The 12107-nt window shown below is 32.0% G+C and overlaps 16 non-coding genes across 16 annotated transcripts; all 16 read right to left on the reverse strand.

Moving 5' to 3' along the window:
- Positions 1–76: 76 nt before the first annotated feature.
- On the reverse strand, positions 77–149 carry TRNAV-CAC (transfer RNA valine (anticodon CAC)). The gene has a single exon. It is a non-coding gene; the product is annotated as a tRNA-Val (tRNA).
- Positions 150–1017: 868 nt separating this feature from the next.
- On the reverse strand, positions 1018–1090 carry TRNAV-AAC (transfer RNA valine (anticodon AAC)). The gene has a single exon. It is a non-coding gene; the product is annotated as a tRNA-Val (tRNA).
- A 1149-nt stretch (positions 1091–2239) lies between these two features.
- TRNAV-CAC (transfer RNA valine (anticodon CAC)) lies at positions 2240–2312 on the reverse strand. Its single transcript has one exon. It is a non-coding gene; the product is annotated as a tRNA-Val (tRNA).
- An 868-nt stretch (positions 2313–3180) lies between these two features.
- On the reverse strand, positions 3181–3253 carry TRNAV-AAC (transfer RNA valine (anticodon AAC)). The gene has a single exon. It is a non-coding gene; the product is annotated as a tRNA-Val (tRNA).
- Positions 3254–3684: 431 nt separating this feature from the next.
- Positions 3685–3757, reverse strand: TRNAV-CAC (transfer RNA valine (anticodon CAC)). Its single transcript has one exon. It is a non-coding gene; the product is annotated as a tRNA-Val (tRNA).
- Positions 3758–4626: 869 nt separating this feature from the next.
- TRNAV-AAC (transfer RNA valine (anticodon AAC)) lies at positions 4627–4699 on the reverse strand. The gene has a single exon. It is a non-coding gene; the product is annotated as a tRNA-Val (tRNA).
- A 432-nt stretch (positions 4700–5131) lies between these two features.
- On the reverse strand, positions 5132–5204 carry TRNAV-CAC (transfer RNA valine (anticodon CAC)). The gene has a single exon. It is a non-coding gene; the product is annotated as a tRNA-Val (tRNA).
- Positions 5205–6072: 868 nt separating this feature from the next.
- On the reverse strand, positions 6073–6145 carry TRNAV-AAC (transfer RNA valine (anticodon AAC)). The gene has a single exon. It is a non-coding gene; the product is annotated as a tRNA-Val (tRNA).
- Positions 6146–6576: 431 nt separating this feature from the next.
- On the reverse strand, positions 6577–6649 carry TRNAV-CAC (transfer RNA valine (anticodon CAC)). The gene has a single exon. It is a non-coding gene; the product is annotated as a tRNA-Val (tRNA).
- Positions 6650–7517: 868 nt separating this feature from the next.
- Positions 7518–7590, reverse strand: TRNAV-AAC (transfer RNA valine (anticodon AAC)). Its single transcript has one exon. It is a non-coding gene; the product is annotated as a tRNA-Val (tRNA).
- A 431-nt stretch (positions 7591–8021) lies between these two features.
- TRNAV-CAC (transfer RNA valine (anticodon CAC)) lies at positions 8022–8094 on the reverse strand. Its single transcript has one exon. It is a non-coding gene; the product is annotated as a tRNA-Val (tRNA).
- An 868-nt stretch (positions 8095–8962) lies between these two features.
- Positions 8963–9035, reverse strand: TRNAV-AAC (transfer RNA valine (anticodon AAC)). The gene has a single exon. It is a non-coding gene; the product is annotated as a tRNA-Val (tRNA).
- A 429-nt stretch (positions 9036–9464) lies between these two features.
- Positions 9465–9537, reverse strand: TRNAV-CAC (transfer RNA valine (anticodon CAC)). Its single transcript has one exon. It is a non-coding gene; the product is annotated as a tRNA-Val (tRNA).
- Positions 9538–10405: 868 nt separating this feature from the next.
- TRNAV-AAC (transfer RNA valine (anticodon AAC)) lies at positions 10406–10478 on the reverse strand. Its single transcript has one exon. It is a non-coding gene; the product is annotated as a tRNA-Val (tRNA).
- A 432-nt stretch (positions 10479–10910) lies between these two features.
- On the reverse strand, positions 10911–10983 carry TRNAV-CAC (transfer RNA valine (anticodon CAC)). The gene has a single exon. It is a non-coding gene; the product is annotated as a tRNA-Val (tRNA).
- An 868-nt stretch (positions 10984–11851) lies between these two features.
- Positions 11852–11924, reverse strand: TRNAV-AAC (transfer RNA valine (anticodon AAC)). The gene has a single exon. It is a non-coding gene; the product is annotated as a tRNA-Val (tRNA).
- Between the last annotated feature and the right edge of the window lie 183 nt (positions 11925–12107).

The following is a 12107-nucleotide window of genomic DNA, read 5'->3' on the forward strand; positions in this document are numbered from 1 at the left end:
TTTAATTGAGCAATGCAACAGTAGATAGTTATCAAAATATAAATTATTGAATTCAAAGTGTTTAGGTAACAAAATATGTTTCTGCCCAGTTTTGAACTGAGGACCTTTCGCGTGTGAGGCAAAAGTGATAACCACTACACTACAGAAACTACATGGAAACAGCGTCTCCCGCCATCCAATAAAAAATGATCTTTGACATACATTATGGCATTCTGAAATAAACTTTTTATATGATTGCATTTTTATTTGGCATTTCAACCAAAAATCCCTTGTTTTAAAATTCTAAAGATAACAGCACATTTCTGCCCAGTTTCGAACTGGGGACCTTTTGTGTTTTAGGCGAATGTGATAACCACTACAATACAGAAACTGACTTTTGAAGATCTCATCACTATGGAGTCGGGAAGTACCATTGGCAAACCGTTTTCATAGAATTTTTTTTTCTAAACTTATTATTCTATTTTCTAATAATTTCTATGCTATTTTTTCCACTTTGCATTTCAAGAGGACACATTCACTTACTAATAGTTCTGATCATTGTATTTAATAAAAAAATCTATTTTTAATGTATTTCTGACCAATTTTGAAGGGGAACCTTATGCATATTCGCTAAATGTGAATAATACTACACTACAGGTACTTCATGAATGCAACACCATCCAATATGCATGGTAGAAGGGAAATTGACTTTTGATATTCTGCAATATGATTTTTTGCTTGCTTTTTCATTGAGCAATGCAACAGTATATATTTATCAAAATATAAATTATTGAATTCAAAGTGTTTAGGTAACAAAATATGTTTCTGCCAATTTCGAACTGGGGACCTTTCACGTGTGAGGCAAACATGAAATCACCACACTACAGATACTACATGAAAAATTTGCGACCATCATCCAATAAAAAATGATCTTTGACATTCAGTATGGCATGCTAAAATAAACTTTTTATCTGATTGTATTTTTATTGAGCATTTTACCCAAAAATTCATTGTTTTAAAATTCTAAAGCTAAAAGATTGTTTCTGCCCAGTTTCGAACTGGGGACCTTTCGCGTGTTAGGCGAACATGATAACCACTACACTACAGAAACTGACTCTCGTGGATCCCATCACTATCTAGTCTGGAAGTACAAATGACACATGCTTTTCTTAGAAATGTAATTTTTCTAAACTTTTTTCCTATTTTCTAATAATTTTGACGCTATTTTTCCACTTTGCATTTCAAGAGGACACATTCACTTATTATCAATTCTGATCATTGTATTTACTAAAAAAAATTTTTTAATGTATTTCTGACCAATTTTGAAGGGGGACCTTATGCATATTGGGTAAATGTGAATAACTCTACACTACAGGTACTTCATGAATGCAACACCATCCAATATGCATGGTAGAAGGGAAATTGACTTTTGATATTCTGCAATATGATTTTTTGCTTGCTTTTTCATTGAGCAATGCAACAGTATATAGTTATCAAAATATAAATTATTGAATTCAAAGTGTTTAGGTAACAAAATATGTTTCTGCCAATTTCGAACTGGGGACCTTTCACGTGTGAGGCAAACATGAAATCACCACACTACAGATACTACATGAAAAATTTGCGACCATCATCCAATAAAAAATGATCTTTGACATTCAGTATGGCATGCTAAAATAAACTTTTTATCTGATTGTATTTTTATTGAGCATTTTACCCAAAAATTCATTGTTTTAAAATTCTAAAGCTAAAAGATTGTTTTTGCCCAGTTTTGAACTGGGGACCTTTTGCGTGTTTGGCGAACGTGATAACCACTACACTACAGAAACTGACTCTTGTGGGTCCTATCACTATCTAGTCTGGAAGTACAAATGACACATGCTTTTCTTAGAAATATAATTTTTTCTAAACTTTTTTTCCTATTTTCTAATAATTTTGACGCTATTTTTCCACTTTGCATTTCAAGAGGACACATTCACTTATTATCAATTCTGATCATTGTATTTACTAAAAAAAATATTTTTTTAATGTATTTCTGACCAATTTTGAAGGGGGACCTTATGCATATTGGGTAAATGTGAATAATACTACACTACAGGTACTTCATGAATGCAACACCATCCAATATGCATGGTAGAAGGGAAATTGACTTTTGATATTCTGCAATATGATTTTTGCTTGCTTTTTCATTGAGCAATGCAACAGTAGATAGTTATCAAAATATAAATTATTGAATTCAAAGTGTTTACGTAACAAAATATGTTTCTGCCCAGTTTTGAACTTAGGACCTTTCGCGTGTGAGGCGAAAGTGATAACCACTACACTACAGAAACTACATGGAAACAGCGTCTCCCGCCATCCAATAAAAAATGATCTTTGACATACATTATGGCATTCTGAAATAAACTTTTTATATGATTGCATTTTTATTTGGCATTTCAACCAAAAATCCCTTGTTTTAAAATTCTAAAGATAACAGCACATTTCTGCCCAGTTTCGAACTGGGGACCTTTTGTGTTTTAGGCGAATGTGATAACCACTACAATACAGAAACTGACTTTTGAAGATCTCATCACTATGGAGTCGGGAAGTACCATTGGCAAACCGTTTTCATAGAATTTTTTTTTCTAAACTTATTTTTCTATTTTCTAATAATTTCTATGCTATTTTTTCCACTTTGCATTTCAAGAGGACACATTCACTTACTAATAGTTCTGATCATTGTATTTAATAAAAAAATCTATTTTTAATGTATTTCTGACCAATTTTGAAGGGGAACCTTATGCATATTCGCTAAATGTGAATAATACTACACTACAGGTACTTCATGAATGCAACACCATCCAATATGCATGGTAGAAGGGAAATTGACTTTTGATATTCTGCAATATGATTTTTTGCTTGCTTTTTCATCGAGCAATGCAACAGTATATAGTTATCAAAATATAAATTATTGAATTCAAAGTGTTTAGGTAACAAAATATGTTTCTGCCAATTTCGAACTGGGGACCTTTCACGTGTGAGGCAAACATGAAATCACCACACTACAGATACTACATGAAAAATTTGCAACCATCATCCAATAAAAAATGATCTTTGACATTCAGTATGGCATGCTAAAATAAACTTTTTATCTGATTGTATTTTTATTGAGCATTTTACCCAAAAATTCATTGTTTTAAAATTCTAAAGCTAAAAGATTGTTTTTGCCCAGTTTTGAACTGGGGACCTTTTGCGTGTTAGGCGAACGTGATAACCACTACACTACAGAAACTGACTCCTATGGGTCCTATCACTATCTAGTCTGGAAGTACAAATGACACATGCTTTTCTTAGAAATATAATTTTTTCTAAACTTTTTTTCCTATTTTCTAATAATTTTGACGCTATTTTTCCACTTTGCATTTCAAGAGGACACATTCACTTATTATCAATTCTGATCATTGTATTTACTAAAAAAAATATTTTTTTAATGTATTTCTGACCAATTTTGAAGGGGGACCTTATGCATATTGGGTAAATGTGAATAACTCTACACTACAGGTACTTCATGAATGCAACACCATCCAATATGCATAATAGAAGGGAAATTGACTTTTGATATTCTGCAATATGATTTTTGCTTGCTTTTTCATTAAGCAATGCAACAGTAGATAGTTATCAAAATATAAATTATTGAATTCAAAGTTTTTAGGTAACAAAATATGTTTCTGCCCAGTTTTGAACTGAGGACCTTTCGCGTGTGAGGCGAAAGTGATAACCACTACACTACAGAAACTACATAGAAACAGCATCTCCCGCCATCCAATAAAAAATTATCTTTGACATACATTATGGCATTCTGAAATAAACTTTTTATATGATTGCATTTTTATTTGGCATTTCAACCAAAAATCCCTTGTTTTAAAATTCTAAAGATAACAGCACATTTCTGCCCAGTTTCGAACTGGGGACCTTTTGTGTTTTAGGCGAATGTGATAACCACTACAATACAGAAACTGACTTTTGAAGATCTCATCACTATGGAGTCGGGAAGTACCATTGGCAAACCGTTTTCTTAGAATTTTTTTTTCTAAACTTATTTTTCTATTTTCTAATAATTTCTATGCCATTTTTTCCACTTTGCATTTCAAGAGGACACATTCACTTATTAATAGTTCTGATCATTGTATTTAATAAAAAAATCTATTTTTAATGTATTTCTGACCAATTTTGAAGGGGATCCTTATGCATATTCGCTAAATGTGAATAATACTACACTACAGGCACTTCATGAATGCAACACCATCCAATATGCATGGTAGAAGGGAAATTGACTTTTGATATTCTGCAATATGATTTTTTTGCTTGCTTTTTCATTGAGCAATGCAACAGTATATAGTTATCAAAATATAAATTATTGAATTCAAAGTGTTTAGGTAACAAAATATGTTTCTGCCAATTTCGAACTGGGGACCTTTCACGTGTGAGGCAAACATGAAATCACCACACTACAGATACTACATGAAAAATTTGTGACCATCTTCCAATAAAAAATGATCTTTGACATTCAGTATGGCATGCTAAAATAAACTTTTTATCTGATTGTATTTTTATTGAGCATTTTACCCAAAAATTCATTGTTTTTAAATTCTAAAGCTAAAAGATTGTTTCTGCCCAGTTTTGAACTGGGGACCTTTCGCGTGTTAGGTGAACGTGATAACCACTACACTACAGAAACTGACTCTTGTGGGGCCCATCACTATCTAGTCTGGAAGTACAAATGACACATGCTTTTCTTAGAAATATAATTTTTTCTAAACTTTTTTTCCTATTTTCTAATAATTTTGACGCTATTTTTCCACTTTGCATTTCAAGAGGACACATTCACTTATTATCAATTCTCATCATTGTATTTACTAAAAAAAATCTTTTTTTAATGTATTTCTGACCAATTTTAAAAGGGGGACCTTATGCATATTGGGTAAATGTGAATAACTCTACACTACAGGTACTTCATGAATGCAACACCATCCAATATGCATGGTAGAAGGGAAATTGACTTTTGATATTCTGCAATATGATTTTTGCTTGCTTTTTAATTGAGCAATGCAACAGTAGATAGTTATCAAAATATAAATTATTGAATTCAAAGTGTTTAGGTAACAAAATATGTTTCTGCCCAGTTTTGAACTGAGGACCTTTCGCGTGTGAGGCAAAAGTGATAACCACTACACTACAGAAACTACATGGAAACAGCGTCTCCCGCCATCCAATAAAAAATGATCTTTGACATACATTATGGCATTCTGAAATAAACTTTTTATATGATTGCATTTTTATTTGGCATTTCAACCAAAAATCCCTTGTTTTAAAATTCTAAAGATAACAGCACATTTCTGCCCAGTTTCGAACTGGGGACCTTTTGTGTTTTAGGCGAATGTGATAACCACTACAATACAGAAACTGACTTTTGAAGATCTCATCACTATGGAGTCGGGAAGTATCATTGGCAAACCGTTTTCATAGAATTTTTTTTTCTAAACTTATTATTCTATTTTCTAATAATTTCTATGCTATTTTTTCCACTTTGCATTTCAAGAGGACACATTCACTTACTAATAGTTCTGATCATTGTATTTAATAAAAAAATCTATTTTTAATGTATTTCTGACCAATTTTGAAGGGGAACCTTATGCATATTCGCTAAATGTGAATAATACTACACTACAGGTACTTCATGAATGCAACACCATCCAATATGCATGGTAGAAGGGAAATTGACTTTTGATATTCTGCAATATGATTTTTTGCTTGCTTTTTCATTGAGCAATGCAACAGTATATATTTATCAAAATATAAATTATTGAATTCAAAGTGTTTAGGTAACAAAATATGTTTCTGCCAATTTCGAACTGGGGACCTTTCACGTGTGAGGCAAACATGAAATCACCACACTACAGATACTACATGAAAAATTTGCGACCATCATCCAATAAAAAATGATCTTTGACATTCAGTATGGCATGCTAAAATAAACTTTTTATCTGATTGTATTTTTATTGAGCATTTTACCCAAAAATTCATTGTTTTTAAATTCTAAAGCTAAAAGATTGTTTCTGCCCAGTTTTGAACTGGGGACCTTTCGCATGTTAGGCGAACGTGATAACCACTACACTACAGAAACTGACTCTTGTGGGGCCCATCACTATCTAGTCTGGAAGTACAAATGACACATGCTTTTCTTAGAAATATAATTTTTTCTAAACTTTTTTTCCTATTTTCTAATAATTTTGACGCTATTTTTCCACTTTGCATTTCAAGAGGACACATTCACTTATTATCAATTCTGATCATTGTATTTACTAAAAAAAATCTTTTTTTAATGTATTTCTGACCAATTTTGAAGGGGGACCTTATGCATATTGGGTAAATGTGAATAACTCTACACTACAGGTACTTCATGAATGCAACACCATCCAATATGCATGGTAGAAGGGAAATTGACTTTTGATATTCTGCAATATGATTTTTGCTTGCTTTTTAATTGAGCAATGCAACAGTAGATAGTTATCAAAATATAAATTATTGAATTCAAAGTGTTTAGGTAACAAAATATGTTTCTGCCCAGTTTTGAACTGAGGACCTTTCGCGTGTGAGGCAAAAGTGATAACCACTACACTACAGAAACTACATGGAAACAGCGTCTCCCGCCATCCAATAAAAAATGATCTTTGACATACATTATGGCATTCTGAAATAAACTTTTTATATGATTGCATTTTTATTTGGCATTTCAACCAAAAATCCCTTGTTTTAAAATTCTAAAGATAACAGCACATTTCTGCCCAGTTTCGAACTGGGGACCTTTTGTGTTTTAGGCGAATGTGATAACCACTACAATACAGAAACTGACTTTTGAAGATCTCATCACTATGGAGTCGGGAAGTATCATTGGCAAACCGTTTTCATAGAATTTTTTTTTCTAAACTTATTATTCTATTTTCTAATAATTTCTATGCTATTTTTTCCACTTTGCATTTCAAGAGGACACATTCACTTACTAATAGTTCTGATCATTGTATTTAATAAAAAAATCTATTTTTAATGTATTTCTGACCAATTTTGAAGGGGAACCTTATGCATATTCGCTAAATGTGAATAATACTACACTACAGGTACTTCATGAATGCAACACCATCCAATATGCATGGTAGAAGGGAAATTGACTTTTGATATTCTGCAATATGATTTTTTGCTTGCTTTTTCATTGAGCAATGCAACAGTATATATTTATCAAAATATAAATTATTGAATTCAAAGTGTTTAGGTAACAAAATATGTTTCTGCCAATTTCGAACTGGGGACCATTCACGTGTGAGGCAAACATGAAATCACCACACTACAGATACTACATGAAAAATTTGCGACCATCATCCAATAAAAAATGATCTTTGACATTCAGTATGGCATGCTAAAATAAACTTTTTATCTGATTGTATTTTTATTGAGCATTTTACCCAAAAATTCATTGTTTTTAAATTCTAAAGCTAAAAGATTGTTTCTGCCCAGTTTTGAACTGGGGACCTTTCGCATGTTAGGCGAATGTGATAACCACTACACTACAGAAACTGACTCTTGTGGGGCCCATCACTATCTAGTCTGGAAGTACAAATGACACATGCTTTTCTTAGAAATATAATTTTTTCTAAACTTTTTTTCCTATTTTCTAATAATTTTGACGCTATTTTTCCACTTTGCATTTCAAGAGGACACATTCACTTATTATCAATTCTGATCATTGTATTTACTAAAAAAAATCTTTTTTTAATGTATTTCTGACCAATTTTGAAGGGGGACCTTATGCATATTGGGTAAATGTGAATAACTCTACACTACAGGTACTTCATGAATGCAACACCATCCAATATGCATGGTAGAAGGGAAATTGACTTTTGATATTCTGCAATATGATTTTTGCTTGCTTTTTAATTGAGCAATGCAACAGTAGATAGTTATCAAAATATAAATTATTGAATTCAAAGTGTTTAGGTAACAAAATATGTTTCTGCCCAGTTTTGAACTGAGGACCTTTCGCGTGTGAGGCAAAAGTGATAACCACTACACTACAGAAACTACATGGAAACAGCGTCTCCCGCCATCCAATAAAAAATGATCTTTGACATACATTATGGCATTCTGAAATAAACTTTTTATATGATTGCATTTTTATTTGGCATTTCAACCAAAAATCCCTTGTTTTAAAATTCTAAAGATAACAGCACATTTCTGCCCAGTTTCGAACTGGGGACCTTTTGTGTTTTAGGCGAATGTGATAACCACTACAATACAGAAACTGACTTTTGAAGATCTCATCACTATGGAGTCGGGAAGTACCATTGGCAAACCGTTTTCATAGAATTTTTTTTTCTAAACTTATTATTCTATTTTCTAATAATTTCTATGCTATTTTTTCCACTTTGCATTTCAAGAGGACACATTCACTTACTAATAGTTCTGATCATTGTATTTAATAAAAAAATCTATTTTTAATGTATTTCTGACCAATTTTGAAGGGGAACCTTATGCATATTCGCTAAATGTGAATAATACTACACTACAGGTACTTCATGAATGCAACACCATCCAATATGCATGGTAGAAGGGAAATTTACTTTTGATATTCTGCAATATGATTTTTTGCTTGCTTTTTCATTGAGCAATGCAACAGTATATATTTATCAAAATATAAATTATTGAATTCAAAGTGTTTAGGTAACAAAATATGTTTCTGCCAATTTCGAACTGGGGACCTTTCACGTGTGAGGCAAACATGAAATCACCACACTACAGATACTACATGAAAAATTTGCGACCATCATCCAATAAAAAATGATCTTTGACATTCAGTATGGCATGCTAAAATAAACTTTTTATCTGATTGTATTTTTATTGAGCATTTTACCCAAAAATTCATTGTTTTAAAATTCTAAAGCTAAAAGATTGTTTCTGCCCAGTTTCGAACTGGGGACCTTTCGCGTGTTAGGCGAACATGATAACCACTACACTACAGAAACTGACTCTCGTGGATCCCATCACTATCTAGTCTGGAAGTACAAATGACACATGCTTTTCTTAGAAATGTAATTTTTCTAAACTTTTTTCCTATTTTCTAATAATTTTGACGCTATTTTTCCACTTTGCATTTCAAGAGGACACATTCACTTATTATCAATTCTGATCATTGTATTTACTAAAAAAAATCTTTTTTTAATGTATTTCTGACCAATTTTGAAGGGGGACCTTATGCATATTGGGTAAATGTGAATAACTCTACACTACAGGTACTTCATGAATGCAACACCATCCAATATGCATGGTAGAAGGGAAATTGACTTTTGATATTCTGCAATATGATTTTTGCTTGCTTTTTAATTGAGCAATGCAACAGTAGATAGTTATCAAAATATAAATTATTGAATTCAAAGTGTTTAGGTAACAAAATATGTTTCTGCCCAGTTTTGAACTGAGGACCTTTCGCGTGTGAGGCAAAAGTGATAACCACTACACTACAAAAACTACATGGAAACAGCGTCTCCCGCCATCCAATAAAAAATGATCTTTGACATACATTATGGCATTCTGAAATAAACTTTTTATATGATTGCATTTTTATTTGGCATTTCAACCAAAAATCCCTTGTTTTAAAATTCTAAAGATAACAGCACATTTCTGCCCAGTTTCGAACTGGGGACCTTTTGTGTTTTAGGCGAATGTGATAACCACTACAATACAGAAACTGACTTTTGAAGATCTCATCACTATGGAGTCGGGAAGTATCATTGGCAAACCGTTTTCATAGAATTTTTTTTTCTAAACTTATTATTCTATTTTCTAATAATTTCTATGCTATTTTTTCCACTTTGCATTTCAAGAGGACACATTCACTTACTAATAGTTCTGATCATTGTATTTAATAAAAAAATCTATTTTTAATGTATTTCTGACCAATTTTGAAGGGGAACCTTATGCATATTCGCTAAATGTGAATAATACTACACTACAGGTACTTCATGAATGCAACACCATCCAATATGCATGGTAGAAGGGAAATTGACTTTTGATATTCTGCAATATGATTTTTTGCTTGCTTTTTCATTGAGCAATGCAACAGTATATATTTATCAAAATATAAATTATTGAATTCAAAGTGTTTAGGTAACAAAATATGTTTCTGCCAATTTCGAACTGGGGACCTTTCACGTGTGAGGCAAACATGAAATCACCACACTACAGATACTACATGAAAAATTTGCGACCATCATCCAATAAAAAATGATCTTTGACATTCAGTATGGCATGCTAAAATAAACTTTTTATCTGATTGTATTTTTATTGAGCATTTTACCCAAAAATTCATTGTTTTTAAATTCTAAAGCTAAAAGATTGTTTCTGCCCAGTTTTGAACTGGGGACCTTTCGCATGTTAGGCGAACGTGATAACCACTACACTACAGAAACTGACTCTTGTGGGGCCCATCACTATCTAGTCTGGAAGTACAAATGACACATGCTTTTCTTAGAAATATAATTTTTTCTAAACTTTTTTTCCTATTTTCTAATAATTTTGACGCTATTTTTCCACTTTGCATTTCAAGAGGACACATTCACTTATTATCAATTCTGATCATTGTATTTACTAAAAAAAAATCTTTTTTTAATGTATTTCTGACCAATTTTGAAGGGGGACCTTATGCATATTGGGTAAATGTGAATAACTCTACACTACAGGTACTTCATGAATGCAACACCATCCAATATGCATGGTAGAAGGGAAATTGACTTTTGATATTCTGCAATATGATTTTTGCTTGCTTTTTAATTGAGCAATGCAACAGTAGATAGTTATCAAAATATAAATTATTGAATTCAAAGTGTTTAGGTAACAAAATATGTTTCTGCCCAGTTTTGAACTGAGGACCTTTCGCGTGTGAGGCAAAAGTGATAACCACTACACTACAGAAACTACATGGAAACAGCGTCTCCCGCCATCCAATAAAAAATGATCTTTGACATACATTATGGCATTCTGAAATAAACTTTTTATATGATTGCATTTTTATTTGGCATTTCAACCAAAAATCCCTTGTTTTAAAATTCTAAAGATAACAGCACATTTCTGCCCAGTTTCGAACTGGGGACCTTTTGTGTTTTAGGCGAATGTGATAACCACTACAATACAGAAACTGACTTTTGAAGATCTCATCACTATGGAGTCGGGAAGTATCATTGGCAAACCGTTTTCATAGAATTTTTTTTTCTAAACTTATTATTCTATTTTCTAATAATTTCTATGCTATTTTTTCCACTTTGCATTTCAAGAGGACACATTCACTTACTAATAGTTCTGATCATTGTATTTAATAAAAAAATCTATTTTTAATGTATTTCTGACCAATTTTGAAGGGGAACCTTATGCATATTCGCTAAATGTGAATAATACTACACTACAGGTACTTCATGAATGCAACACCATCCAATATGCATGGTAGAAGGGAAATTGACTTTTGATATTCTGCAATATGATTTTTTGCTTGCTTTTTCATTGAGCAATGCAACAGTATATATTTATCAAAATATAAATTATTGAATTCAAAGTGTTTAGGTAACAAAATATGTTTCTGCCAATTTCGAACTGGGGACCTTTCACGTGTGAGGCAAACATGAAATCACCACACTACAGATACTACATGAAAAATTTGCGACCATCATCCAATAAAAAATGATCTTTGACATTCAGTATGGCATGCTAAAATAAACTTTTTATCTGATTGTATTTTTATTGAGCATTTTACCCAAAAATTCATTGTTTTTAAATTCTAAAGCTAAAAGATTGTTTCTGCCCAGTTTTGAACTGGGGACCTTTCGCATGTTAGGCGAACGTGATAACCACTACACTACAGAAACTGACTCTTGTGGGGCCCATCACTATCTAGTCTGGAAGTACAAATGACACATGCTTTTCTTAGAAATATAATTTTTTCTAAACTTTTTTTCCTATTTTCTAATAATTTTGACGCTATTTTTCCACTTTGCATTTCAAGAGGACACATTCACTTATTATCAATTCTGATCATTGTATTTACTAAA

The sequence above is a fragment of the Pseudophryne corroboree genome, chromosome 4, assembly GCF_028390025.1.
Source record: "Pseudophryne corroboree isolate aPseCor3 chromosome 4, aPseCor3.hap2, whole genome shotgun sequence".
In the NCBI taxonomy this organism is placed as follows: domain Eukaryota; kingdom Metazoa; phylum Chordata; class Amphibia; order Anura; family Myobatrachidae; genus Pseudophryne; species Pseudophryne corroboree.